Below are 13,691 nucleotides of genomic sequence, written 5' to 3'. Positions count from 1 at the left end.
ATCCCTCATACTGACTCCTCTTCAAAAGTACAGTGCCACAGGAAGAGGGATGTATTCTGGCTCCAAGGATCACGAAAAATTATAACATGCATACATGCATGGAAACGTAAAAAAATCCAGGTAAATCCTCATCCTTGAAGCATTCTGGGGGTTGGGGATTTAGCTCAGTGGTAGAGTGCTTGCCTAGGAAGAGCAAGGCCCTGGGTTCGGTCCCCAGCCCCAAAAAAAGACACCCCCACAAAAAAAGAAAATTAGACATTGCACTACCTGAGGACCCACCTATACCTCTCTTGGGCATATACCCAAAAGATGCCCCAACATATAAAAAAGACACGTGCTCCACTAAGTTCATAGCAGCCTTATTTATAATAGCCACAAGCTGGAAAAAACCCAGATGCCTTCAACAGAGGAATGGATACAGAAAATGTGGTACATCTACACAATGGAATATTACTCAGCTATCAAAAACACAATGACTTTATGAAAATCATAGGCAAATGCATGGAACTGGAAAATATCATCCTGAGTGAGCTAACCCAATCACAGAAAGACATACATGGTATGCACTCATTGATGAGTGGCTATTAGCCCAAATGCTTGAATTACCCTAGATGCATAGAACACATGAAACTCAAGACGGATGATCAAAATGTGAATGCTTCACCTTCTTTAAAAGGGGAACAAGAATACACTTGGCAGGGAATAGAGAGGCAAAGATTGAAACAGAGACAGAAGGAACACCCATTCAGAGCCTGCCCCACATGTGGCCCATACATATACAGCCACCCAATTACACAAGATGGATGAAGCAAAGAAGTGCAGGCAGACAGGAGCCGGATGTAGATCTCTCCTGAGAGACACAGCCAGAATACAGCAATTACGGAGGCGAATGCCAGCAGCAAACCACTGAACTGAGAATAGGACCCATGTTGAAGGAATCAGAGAAAGAACTGGAAGAGCTTGAAGGGGCTCGAGACCCCATATGAACAACAATGCCAAGCAACCAGAGCTTCCAGGGACTAAGCCACTAATAAAGACTATACATGGACTGACCCTGGTCTCTGACCTCCTAGGTAGCAATGAATGTCCTAGTAAGATCACCAGTGGAAGGGAAGCCCTTGGTCCTGCTAAGACTGAACACCCAGTGATCGTGATTGTTGCGGGAGGGCGTTAATGGGGGGAGGATGGGGAAGGGAACACCCATAAAAGGGGAGGGAGGGGCTAGGGATGTTGGCCCGGAAACCAGGAAAGGGAATAACACTCAAAATGTAAATAAGAAATACTTAAGTTAATAAAAAGAATAATTAAAAAACCTCAAACTTGGAACATGAATAAAACCAATCATTGTCAAAATGTAAGAAAGGAAGGAAAGGGGTCTTGCGATGTGAGCAGGGCAGAATGACCAGGAAACTGGCTGTATAGAATGTCGTGACTTCCTCCTCATAACGAGCAAGTTGAGTAGTTCCTAAAACACAGAGAAGATATGTTGCCCTAAGGGACTCTGCTCCCCCACACTGCTTATTACATGTACCCATACAGCACAGAGAATTCAAAAGGAGCTAAATCTCTCCAAAATGTCTCTCAAATCATGCATTAGGTGTTGTGCCCCGGCGCTCTCAGGGTCAGCTTCATGGTAAACAATTGTTTATATGCACAAGCTTTCCCTGGGCACTTCTACTCCCTACCTAGACTCCTTGCGAAGATCCTGTCCCCTGCAAGTATTCCCTGCGAAGGCATGAGCGACTTCTAAGTTACAGACGGCACCAAAATTCCAGCTGTGTGCCTATGCAAGTTGTACTGCTGGGGTAGAGCGCGGTCACGAGCCCTTCGTCACCTGCAAAGCCCCACAAAGGCTCTCAAAGATTCTCATCCATGACCGTACACCCCACCTATGAAAAGTAGCAAACAGCCATGCTTTCACAAATGTCTGAATGTCATTGCAGACTAAGAAGTTCCAAAGTTCTCACTCCACAAGTGTTTGAGCAATCCATTCCTTACCCAGTATCCAAACTTGTTGCAAATCTACATGCCAATATGGTGTGCGGTTAATGTCCTACTCACCAGCCGCTAGCAGCTCCTCTCTCGTCTCTCTCTAAGGGAAGGAAATAGAAGCAACCTGCAAAGGCAGCTCGTCTGCTCCTGGTAACACCACGGAGAATTTGCCTACCTAGGAGTCTTTGGCATCCCAGGGGTTGCTTTTGTGCTCGGAGTACTTTCCCCTGAAGATGTGTCCACCAAGCAAAAAGTCTGTCTTGCAAAGCCCAGCAAGCAGTTCCTCGTGCAAAGTCCCTCCTCCCCGTGCTGTCCATGCTTATGGGGGCGGGGAGCAGGCTCTATTTCCGCGGTTTTCTGTGAGGTCGCACAAGGCGATCCCACTCTCCTATTCTACTTTTCCAGGAAGAGGGAGAGTCTTAGTCTACGCTTCATTCACTTTACTTTAAGATACGTGAAGGTGGCTATAGTTTGGTGTGTACATGTGTGTTTGCATGGAGACTTCGTGTAAGCAGTACCTGGATGGTCCAGAAGAGGCGCAGCAGCGTTTGGCTCCGGAATGCAGGCAGTGAGAGCCACCATATACCTGCTAGGAATCGAATCCCTGTCCTCAGTGAAACAAACAAGACTCTGCAAGATATAAGTCACTGGCGCAGCTGCCGGACATAATCTGATAGTCACTTGAAGAACGTATTTAAGGGCCGGATTCTGGTGCCAAGCTGACCTGCTGAAAATAATGGAATTCCTTATAATGAATTCTGGTCAATGGGCAATGGACCTTAAGGAATCCTGCTGCTTCTAACCTATACCCTGTCCAGTTGTCGAACTGAGGCTTATCTGAAAGCTTGCTGCTGTGAATCTGTAAAATGGTGGCCCTTTCTGGCTAGAAGCCCATGTCGAATAAGGCAAATACAATTGGACCAATCTTTTTCATTTTCAGAGCTGAGGACCGAACCCAGGGCCTTCCGCTTGCTAGGCAAGTGCTCTACCACTTAGCTGAATCCTCAATCCCAATTGGACCAATCTTAGCACTGGTTAAAGTGAGGTACCTGCCTGGTTTATGCTTCTCCGTACAGCGATCATTCGGACAGTAGTACAGTCCTGGGAGACCTCCCTTAGATCACCACCAAACTTCCTTTTCTGCTTCTTCTCTTTCTCATTCTTTGATCCTGTTATTTTTGGCCTGGTGTTTTCTGTTCTTTTCTTTTCTTTCTTTCCCTGTATTCCCTTGCATGCATTAATCTAAGCTATAATAAACCGTGACCTAATAAGAAACTTTCTAACGAACACCCTTCATAAGACATGAAAAGACATGGAGCTGCAGACGTGTTTGGCTAAGAGGGTAAGAGCACTGGCTGCTCTTGCAGAGGAACCGGGGTTCAATTCCCAGGGCTCACTCTGTATCACACAGCCACCTCTAAATCCTACTGTGGGGGTTCTGACGCTAGCTTCTGACCTCCACGGCTGCAGACCCAGCCAACAAACACATTCTTGAAGGTACAAACATACCTACAATCCAAATGATGAAAAGTATACATTTTACAGAGTACCAGGTACAACTTCACATCCAAATAATCACAGACATTATCAGGGGCAGACCTCAAAATATTGATGTAGGTCAACCTGTTTGATATATTTTGTCCTTACTTCTTTTTCATACTTTGCTGTTTATTTACCCCGCATTTGTGTGACTTGGAGGAGAGGAAGCCAGGGTGCTACCATAGCCTCTGCTTCAGTTCCTGTCTCCATGGTACAGTTCTGATTCAGGTCCTGTCCTGACTTCCCTAGCTGATGCAGTTTAGACAGTTAGAGTTGTAAACACAAGCAATCTCCTCCTCTTGTAGTTTTGGCCCTGGTATTTATGACATTGAAAGAAAGACAGCATTTAACTCTCTCACTGAAGACCTCTTCCTGCTCTTAACGTATTGGATACAAATCATTTTGTTGAGAACTCTTATGAACGGCAGTTAATTTCAATTGTTGCCCTATGAAGTTGGAATACATCTTTGATTTTGTTAATGACTCATATTAAATTAAATGGTTTCCCTTCAATGTAGAGAGTAAATGGTGATAGAAAAAGAGTTCTATAGTAGATGTCTTTGAAATCTGAACTAATGATCGTGTTACCACAGTAGTAAGGGGAAAACAGTGTCAGACTCAGAGACAGAGTCTGAGTGAGGGTCAGAGTCAGGGGCAGGAACAAAGTAACATTCAGAATCAGAGTCAGAGATAGAGTCAGGGTGAGAGTGAGTGTCAGAGACCGAGTCTGAGTGAGGGTCAGAGTCAGGATTAGGGTCAGTAGTGTCAGTGTCCGCAGCAGATTTAGATTCACAGTCAAATCAGAGGCAGAGGTAAAGTCAGAGTCAGAGACAGAGTCAGAGGCATAGGGAGCACAGAGAATTCAAAACCACACTGAGATGTATAATTGAGGCTTTGTTAGACAATTCATTAATTTATGATACATTAGTACACTGTGGCTGTCTTCAGACACACCAGAAGGGGCATCGGATCTCATTTCAGATGGTAGTGAGGAACCATGTGGTTGGTGCTATTTGAACTCAGTACCTCTGGACGAGCAGTCAGTGCTCTTCAGCACTAAGCCATGTCTTAGATGCTTTATCTTTAGAAACCCCTCAATTTCTCAAGGGTCCTGTGTATTTCCTGTCCCACTACGCACAAGTCTGGCTTGATTACACTTTGACAGTCTTTGCAGGTAAGATTTTCATATTAGGAATTGAGTATGACAGTAATTTCTTGTGAAAGAAATTCATTTATTCATCATGTTATTTTGATACTTTTTGTTTATAAATTCAGGTAGGGCTCCTTGGAATATTATTAGTTCTCCTGGTACGTGCTCTATAGAACAGGCTGACCTGGAACTCAGAGATCAACCTGCCTCAGCTCAGTGAGTGCTGGACTTAAAGAATGTAGCACCATTGGCTGGCTGCTTCGAATTAATTCGAAGACTACCTTCGTTCCTTCATATAACTTACTCTCCTAAAATGTGCCAAAAGAAGGCCCAGCACATTAGTTCATGCTTTAACCCCAAGACGAGGGGATGAAAATAAGAGGATCGCTTTTGTCTCATAGACACCCTGATCTACTACATAGTCATGGAGGGAACAAGGGCTATTTAGTAGAATCTTCGGAAACAGAGGATCATTCAAGTCTTTAAGCCTGTGCTCAATTAAACTATTATAGACAAACACACACGCACATACACACACAACAGACACACACACACACACACACACACACACATCACTTGCAGAAAAAAATTACGTCTCCTTAAAGTGTCTTCTGTTGAGAATGGCAAGTTGTCTCAGGGACTAAAGGAGCAGACAAATAACCCTCATGACTTGATTTACATCCCTGGGACTCACAGGATCTCAGAGGTGGCTCAGAGTCTAAGTGCATGCACTTCCACTTCCGAGGACCATAGTTCGATCCTGACACTTTACATGCTGTCGAACTGACTCTATTCAAAAATACAGTGTCACAGGAACAGTCATGTATCCTGGTCTCCAAAGAACCAGACAAATTATAACACACATACAGGCAGGCAGGCAAGCATACAAGAATCAAGGGAAAACACTCATACTTGGAAAATGAATAAAACCAATCATTTTTCAAATGGAGGAAAGCCTGCTACCCCAGGGAACCAATTATGGAAAGTGGTTGGCGTCCACATGAAAAAGTAGCAATCTGAGTAGGACCTAACACACTGAGAAGACATGGTGTCCTTAAAGAGGACGTTGGGTTCTAAGTCAAAGGAGGAAATTGGTCGAGTAGCAAGGTAAGCAGCAGCAGCAGCAGCAGCAAAATAAGAACAACAACAACAACAAAAAAACAACAACAACACCATACCAAAATAACTCCAAATTCCTTCACGTAGTCATGTGAAGGATTTTTTTTAAATGGCTTATTGGTTCTGGAGATTTGGCTCAGCCCTTATGAGCATTGTAAGCTCCTCGGGGAGCACAGACTTCCACTTGAAACAACACCATACAAAGCTTACATCTCCTTCTACAGCAATGACCATTGGGATACGATGTCTCGGCTCCCCTACACTCCCTATTCAAAATACCCATACCACACAGAGAATTCAAAAGGAGCTAAATCTCTCCAAAATGTCTCACAAATCATGCATTAAGTCCAGTACCCCAGCGCTCTCACGGTCAGCTTCATGGTGGTCAATGGTTTACAAGTGCTAGCTTGTTCATGTGCACTTCTATTCCCTATGTAGACTCCTTGCTAAGATCCTGGCCCCTCCACAGATTCCTTGCAAAGCCGTCAGAGACTTCTAAGTGTCAGACAGGACCAACGTTCCAGCTGTGTGCCTATGCAAGTTGCACTGCTGGGTAGAGTGCTTTGAGCAGCCTTCTCCACGAACAAACCCATAAAAATGTTCTCGATATTCTCTTCCATGACAATACTGTCCACCTATGAAAAGTAGCAAAGCAGCCCTTCTTTTCCTAATGTCTGAATGTCCATGCAGATTAAGACGTTTATGTATGGTCTCCGAAGACTCTCCACGAGTGTTTGAGGCATCCATTGCTTACCCGGTGTCCAAACTTGTTGCAAATCTAGAGGCCAATATGGTGTCCGGTTAAAGTTCTACTGACCAGCCGCTAGCAGCTCCTCCTCGTCTCTCTAAGGGAAGGAAATAGAAGCAACCTGAAAGGCATCTGATCTGCTCCTGGTCACACCACGGAAAATAGGCCTACCTAGGAATCTTTCGCATCCCAGGGGTTGCTTCTGCGCTAGGAGTCTTTTCCCCTGTAGCTATTTCCGCCAATCAAAGATTCGGACTGCAAAAGCCCGGAAACGAGTTCCTCAGTTCCTTGTGCTAAGTCCCTCCTCCCCGAGCTGACTATGCCTAGGGTGTAGGGACAGGATCTATTTCTGCGGTTTTTTGCGAGGGCACACACAGTGATCACAGTCTCCTATTCTACCTTGCCCATAAGATTAAGACTCTTACTCTCCACTTCATTCATTATAGTTTACAACCTGTGAAGCAGGGGGATGGTTCTGTGTGTACCCGTGAATTTGCATGGAAACTTGAGATGTGCAATACCTGCACTGTCCAGAAGAGGGCAGAGCAGCGTAAGGCACCAGAATGCAGGCAGAGACAGCCACAGTGTAGTTGTTGCAAATCGAATTCCTGTCCTCAGTGAAAGAACCAAGCCTTTGCAAGAGACAAGTCACCTCTGCATCTGCCGGATCTCCTCTGACAGTCAGGTGAACAACATATTTAATCTCTGGGTTCTGGAGACGAGAAGACCTGCTGGAAGCCATAGGATCCATTAAAATGGTTCCTGGCCTATGGGACATGGACCTTAAGAAATCCTGCTGCTTCTAACATTTACCTTGTCTAGTCGTCGACCTGAGGCTTATCTGATAGATTCTTGTTGTGGATCAGTTAAACCGTGGCTCCTCCTGCTAGAAACCCATGGTCAATAGGGCCAATACATTTGGACCAATCTTAGCACTGGTCAGGGTTGGGTACATGACTGTTTTATGATTTTCAGTAGTGTAGTTCCGTCCCGGATAGAACTCCCCATAGATCACAGATTTCCCTCTCAGGTTTTTCTCTGTCTCTTTGAACTGTTTTTGTCTTTGATTTATTTTGTGTTCTGTCAGTCACCTGCAAGCTTTCATCTATAGTTATCTCCTCTGGACCTGTTGAGAAACATTGCATTTCTACTACCTTCTTCAGACAGGAACAAATGTGGAACTGCAGGCCTGCATGGCTCAGTGCGGAAGAGCACTGGCTGCTCTTGCAGAGGATCCTGAGTTCAATTCCCAGAGCCCACCCTGGATCACACAGCCACCTGGAATTCCTACTTCAGGGGATCTGTGTAACCTTCTGACCTCTAGAGGATTTAGACACAGACAACAGACACCTTCTTTAGGGGAAAACACTCATAGAGTAGAAATAATGAAAAGTATACATTGTACAACCTGTCAGGTAGAACTTGAGATCCAAATGGTCACACACATTATCAGTGGCAGACTTCAGTATATTTATGTAGGTCAACTTTCTGACATACTTTGTCCTTTTTCTTTTTCATTCTTTGCTGTTTATTTCCCCCACATTCAGGTGACCTGGAGGAGATTAAGCCAGTATTCTAACTTATTTCTTTTTCAGTTCATATCTCCATGTTCCCCTTCTGATTCAGGTCCTAACCTGACTGCCTTAGCTGATGCGATTTAGAAAGTGTGAGTTGTCAATTTAAAAAAAAAAAAAAGCTCTTTTCTCCACTAGTAGTTTGGCCTTGGTATTTATCCCACTGAAACCAAGACAGGATTTAACTCTCACACTAATGCCATCTTCCTGTAGTTAACATATAGGTTACAAATCATTCTTTTGAGAACACTGGAGTCACTGATGAACTACAGTTAAGTTTCAATTGTTGCCCGATGACTTTGGAATACATCCTTGATTCGATTGATGACTCAAAGTAATTAAAATGGTTGCCCTACAATTTAGAGAGAAAACAAGTGGTGATATAAAAAGAATTCTACAGTAGATAGGTTGAAAACTGAAATAATCTGCATGTTAACCCTTCACTAATAGAAACTTAGTGTCAGAGTCAGAATAAGGGTCAGGATCAGGTCACCGTAAGGGCAGAGTGAAAGTGAGTGTGAGAGTGACAGGCAGGGTCAGGGTCAGGTACAGGGTCTGGGTCAGGGTCAGGTTCAGGTTCATGGTCAGGGTCAGGGCAGGATCAGGGTCAGGGTCAGGGTCAGGGGACCTGACAGTGGCAGGGGCAGAGTGTAAGTGACTGTGAGAGTGAGTATGTGAGGCAGGTTCAGGGTCAGAATTAGGGTCAAGGTCAGGTCAGGGTCAGGCTCAGGGTCAGGAGCAGGATCAGGGTCAGGGACAGGGTCAGATGCAGAGACAGAGGCAGATAGAGCAAGGAGAATTCCAAGCACCACTGAGATGTATAATTTTGCCTTGTAAAAAATTATTACTTCTGATATACAAGTACACTGTAGCTGTCTTCAGAAGACGCATCAGATCTTTTGACAGATGGTTGTGAGCCACCATGTGGTTTCTGAGATTTGAACTCAGAACCTCTTTGATAGCAGTCAATGCTCTTACCCACTAAGCCATGTCGCCAGCCCCGGAGGATTTCACTTTATAGATCATCATTTTCTCAAACTTCTGTCTATTTCCTGTCCCACTATCCACAGGGTTTGCAATATTACAGTTTGGTATTATCTTACAGTAAGATTTTCATATTAGGTAATTATTATGACTGAAATTTCTTGTGAAAGTAATTCCTTTATTCATTCATTAATTATTTGTTTAAAAATTATTGTTTTTAGTTTCAGATAGGGCTCCTTGGAATATTCCTGGTTCTCCTGATAAGTGCTCTATAGTCCAGGCTGACCTGTAACTCAGATTTCAACTTGCCTCAGCCCAGTAAATGCTGGCATTAAAGTATGTCCCACGATTGGCTGGCTGCTACGAATTAATTAGATGACTGCTTACATTTGTTTTTATGATTTGCTGTCTTAAAATGTTAGAAAAAGAAGGCCCAGGACAGCATTTCATGTTTTAACTGCAAGACGTGGGGATCAATAGGATCTCCGTTGTCCTTATAGGCACCCTCAAATAAAAGTCAGGTCCAGAGAAAAAGGGCTACTTAGTACAGTATTTGGAAAGAAAGTATCTTTCAAGTTTTTCGCATTGTGCTCCATTAAATTATTATAGACAAATGAACACACACAGAACACACACAGACACACACTCACAGACACACACACACATACACACACACATACACACACACAAACATGCCACCGCACACACACGCACACATGCACTCACACACCAGCAAGCATGTAGAAAACACTTGCAGAAAAATTTACATATTTTTAAAATGTCTTCTCTTTAGCTGGCAAGTTGTCTCAGGGACTAAAGGAGCAGACAAATTCCCCTCATGACTTGATTCACATCCCTGGGACTCACAGGATCTCAGAGGTGGCTCAGAGTCTACGTGCACCACTTCAGAGGACCATGGATTATTCTTACACCCCACATGCCCTCATACTGACTCCTCTTCAAAAGTACAGTGCCACAGGAAGAGGATGTATTCTGGCTCCAAGGATCACGAAAAATTATAACATGCATACATGCATGGAAACGTAAAAATCCAGGTAAATCACTCATCCTTGAAGCATTCTGGGGGTTGGGGATTTAGCTCAGTGGTAGAGTGCTTGCCTAGGAAGAGCAAGGCCCTGGGTTCGGTCCCCAGCCCCAAAAAAGACACTACAAAAAAAGAAAATTAGACATTGCACTACCTGAGGACCCACCTATACCTCTCTTGGGCATATACCCAAAAGATGCCCCAACATATAAAAGACACGTGCTCCACTAAGTTCATAGCAGCCTTATTTATAATAGCCACAAGCTCCCAGATGCCTTCAACAGAGGAATGGATACAGAAAATGTGGTACATCTACACAATGGAATATTACTCAGCTATCTGACTTTATGAAAATCATAGGCAAATGCATGGAACTGGAAAATATCATCCTGAGTGAGCTAACCCAATCACAGAAAGACATACATGGTATGCACTCATTGATGAGTGGCTATTAGCCCAAATGCTTGAATTACCCTAGATGCATAGAACACATGAAACTCAGACGGATGATCAAAATGTGAATGCTTCACTCCTTCTTTAAAAGGGGAACAAGAATACACTTGGCAGGGAATAGAGAGGCAAAGATTGAAACAGAGAAGAAGGAACACCCATTCATGCCCCACATGTGGCCCATACATATACAGCCACCCAATTACACAAGATGGATGAAGCAAAGAAGTGCAGGCAGACAGGAGCCGGATGTAGATCTCTCCTGAGAGACACAGCCAGAATACAGCAATTACGGAGGCGAATGCCAGCAGCAAACCACTGAACTGAGAATAGGACCCATGTTGAAGGAATCAGAGAAAGAACTGGAAGAGCTTGAAGGGGCTCGAGACCCCATATGAACAACAATGCCAAGCAACCAGAGCTTCCAGGGACTAAGCCACTAACTAAAGACTATACAGGACTGACCCTGGTCTCTGACCTCCTAGGTAGCAATGAATGTCCTAGTAAGATCACCAGTGGAAGGGGAAGCCCTTGGTCCTGCTAAGACTGAACACCCAGTGATCGTGATTGTTGCGGGAGGGCGTTAATGGGGGAGGATGGGGAAGGGAACACCCATAAAAGCTAGGGGATGTTGGCCCGGAAACCAGGAGGAATAACACTCAAAATGTAAATAAGAAATACTTAAGTTAATAAAAAGAATAATTAAAAAACCTCAAACTTGGAACATGAATAAAACCAATCATTGTCAAAATGTAAGAAAGGAAGGAAAAGGGGTCTTGCGATGTGGGAGCAGGGCAGAATGCCAGGAAACTGGCTGTATAGAATGTCGTGACTTCCTCCTCATAACGAGCAAGTTGAGTAGTTCCTAAAACACAGAGAAGATATGTTGCCCTAAGGGACTCTGCTCCCCCACACGGCTTATTACATGTACCCATACAGCACAGAGAATTCAAAAGGAGCTAAATCTCTCCAAAATGTCTCTCAAATCATGCATTAGGTGTTGTGCCCCGGCGCTCTCAGGGTCAGCTTCATGGTAAACAATTGTTTATATGCACAAGCTTTCCCTGGGCACTTCTACTCCCTACCTAGACTCCTTGCGAAGATCCTGTCCCCTGCAAGTATTCCCTGCGAAGGCATGAGCGACTTCTAAGTTACAGACGGCACCAAAATTCCAGCTGTGTGCCTATGCAAGTTGTACTGCTGGGGTAGAGCACGGTCACGAGCCCTTCTCCACCTGCAAAGTCCCACTAACGCTCTCAAAGATTCTCATCCATGACCGTACACCCCACCTATGAAAAGTAGCAAACAGCCATGCTTTCACAAATGTCTGAATGTCACTGCAGACTAAGAAGTTCCAAAGTTCTCACTCCACAAGTGTTTGAGCAATCCATTCCTTACCCGGTGTCCAAACTTGTTGCAAATCTACATGCCAATATGGTGTCCGGTTAACGTCCAACTCACCAGCCGCTAGCAGCTACTCCCTTGTCTCTCTCTAAGGGAAGGAAATAGAAGCAACATGCAAAGGCAGCTCGTCTGCTCCTGTCACACCACGGAGAATTTGCCTACCTAGGAGTCTTTGGCATCCCAGGGGTTGCTTTTGTGCTCGGAGTACTTTCCCCTGAAGATGTGTCCACCAAGCAAAGAGTCTGTCTAGCAAAGCCCAGCAAGCAGTTCCTCGTGCAAAGCCCCTCCTCCCCGTGCTGTCCATGCCTATGGGGGCGGGGAGCAGGCCCTATTTCCGCGGTTTTCTGTGAGGCCGCACAAGGCGATCCCACTCTCCTATTCTACTTTTCCAAGAAGAGGGAGAGTCTTAGTCTACGCTTCATTCACTTTACTTTAAGATACGTGAAGGTGGCTATAGTTGGGTGTGTACATGTGTGTTTGCATGGAGACTTCGTGTAAGCAGTACCTGGATGGTCCAGAAGAGGGCGCAGCAGCATATGGCTCCGGAATGCAGGGAGTGAGAGCCACCATATACCTGCTAGGAATCGAATCCCTGTCCTCAGTGAAACAAACAAGACTCTGCAAGAGATAAGTCACTGGCGCAGCTCTCGGTCATAATCTGATAGTCACTTGAAGAACGTATTTAAGGGCCGGATTCTGGTGAGAAGCTGACCTGCTGAAAATAATGGAATCCCTTATAATGAATTCAGGTCAATGGGCAATGGACCTTAATGAATCCTGCTGCTTCTAACCTATACCCTGTCCAGTTGTCGAACTGAGGCTTATCTGAAAGCTTGCTGCTGTGAATTTGTAAAACGGAGGCCCTTTCTGGCTAGAAGCCCATGTCGAAAAGGGCAAATACAATTGGACCAATCTTTTTTTTTTTCGGAGCTGAGGACTGAACCCACGGCCTTCCGCTTGCTAGGCAAGTGCTCTACCACTTAGCTGAATCCTCAATCCCAATTGGACCAATCTTAGCACTGGTTAAAGTGAGGTACCTGCCTTGTTTATGCTTCTCGGTACAGCGATCATTCGGACAGTAGTACAGTCCTAGGGAGACCTCCCATAGATCACCACCAAACTTCCTTTTCTGCTTCTTCTCTTTCTCATTCTTTGATCCTGTTATTTTTGGCCTTGTGTTTTCTGTTCTTTTCTTTTCTTTCTTTCCCTGTAGTCCCTTGCATGCATTAATCTAAGCTATAATAAACCGTGACCTTCTAAGAAACTTTCTAACGAACACCCTTCATAAGACATGAAAAGATATGGAGCTGCAGACGTGCTTGGCTAAGAGGGTAAGAACACTGGCTGCTCTTGCAGAGGAACCGGGGTTCAATTCCCAGGGCCCACTCTGTATCACACAGCCACCTCTATCTCATACTGTGCCGGTTCTGACGCTAGGTTCTGACCTCCATAGCTGCAGACCCAGCCAACAAACACATTCTTGAAGGTACAAACATACCTACAATCCAAATGATGAAAAGTATACATTTTACAGAGTACCAGGTACAACTTCACATCCAAATAATCATAGACATTATCAGGGGCAGACCTCAAAATATTGATGTAGGTCAACCTGTTTGATACATTTTGTCCTTACTTCTTTTTCATACTTTGCTGTTTATTTATCCCCCATTTGTGTGACTTTGA

General features: G+C 44.5%; 1 protein-coding gene across 2 annotated transcripts in view; it reads right to left on the bottom strand.

Annotated features, from left to right (window-relative positions):
- Positions 1 to 13,691, bottom strand: part of Zfp75d (zinc finger protein 75D) — a 56,646-nt gene that overhangs the window by 20,897 nt on the left and 22,058 nt on the right. The window lies entirely within an intron of this gene.

The sequence above is a fragment of the Rattus norvegicus genome, chromosome X (genome assembly GCF_021556685.1).
Source record: "Rattus norvegicus strain SHRSP/BbbUtx chromosome X, alternate assembly SHRSP_T2T, whole genome shotgun sequence".
NCBI lineage: Eukaryota > Metazoa > Chordata > Mammalia > Rodentia > Muridae > Rattus > Rattus norvegicus.
The sequence above is the reverse complement of the archived record's forward strand: the minus strand, read 5'-3'. Positions and strand labels throughout refer to the sequence as shown.